This window comes from Microtus ochrogaster, unplaced genomic scaffold, assembly GCF_000317375.1.
Source record: "Microtus ochrogaster isolate Prairie Vole_2 unplaced genomic scaffold, MicOch1.0 UNK16, whole genome shotgun sequence".
NCBI classification, from domain to species: Eukaryota; Metazoa; Chordata; class Mammalia; order Rodentia; family Cricetidae; genus Microtus; species Microtus ochrogaster.
Genome location: NW_004949114.1, coordinates 4,170,529 through 4,171,208, shown reverse-complemented (window position 1 = coordinate 4,171,208; position 680 = coordinate 4,170,529).

Genomic DNA, 680 nt, shown 5'->3' with positions numbered 1-680 from the left:
GGGTTCAAGGCCAGCCAGGGCTAAACAGTGAGAGCTATTTCCAGTAAGTAAATAAGAATAAATAACAGCAGCCGGGCGGTGGTGGCGCACACCTTTAATCCCAGCACTCGGGAGGCAGAGGCAGGTGAATCTCTGTGAGTTCAAGACCAGCCTGGTCTACAGAGCTAGTTCCAGGACAGGATCCAAAACCACAGAGAAACCCTGTCTCGAAAAAAACAAACAAACAAACAAAAAAAAGAATAAATAACAGCACTGGGTGTGTCATAGATGGAGGTGAGGTAAGCCCAAAGAGCAGGGCCAGCCCCTTGACAGACAGGTATTGACAGCTGATGGTTCCTGGGGAGAGAAGATGCCACTGATGACTTAGCTGAGCCCATGGACAACCATGCCCTGTTGGCGTCCTGGTTAAACTAGCACCACAGAACAAATCCCAAACAAGAACAAAACAAAGACGGGGTGAGGACAGCTTTTCCGAGAGAGGGTAGTGTAGCTAAGGGAATGTATTATGTGCAGATACGAAAATAATTTTTTTAAAGATTTATTTATTTACTCTATATACAGTTTTCTGCCTGTACACCAGGACATCAGATATCATTACAGATGGTTGTGAGTTGTGGTTGTGAGATGTGGTTGCTGGGAATTGAGACATGGTTTCTCTCTCTCTCTCTTTTTTTTTTTTT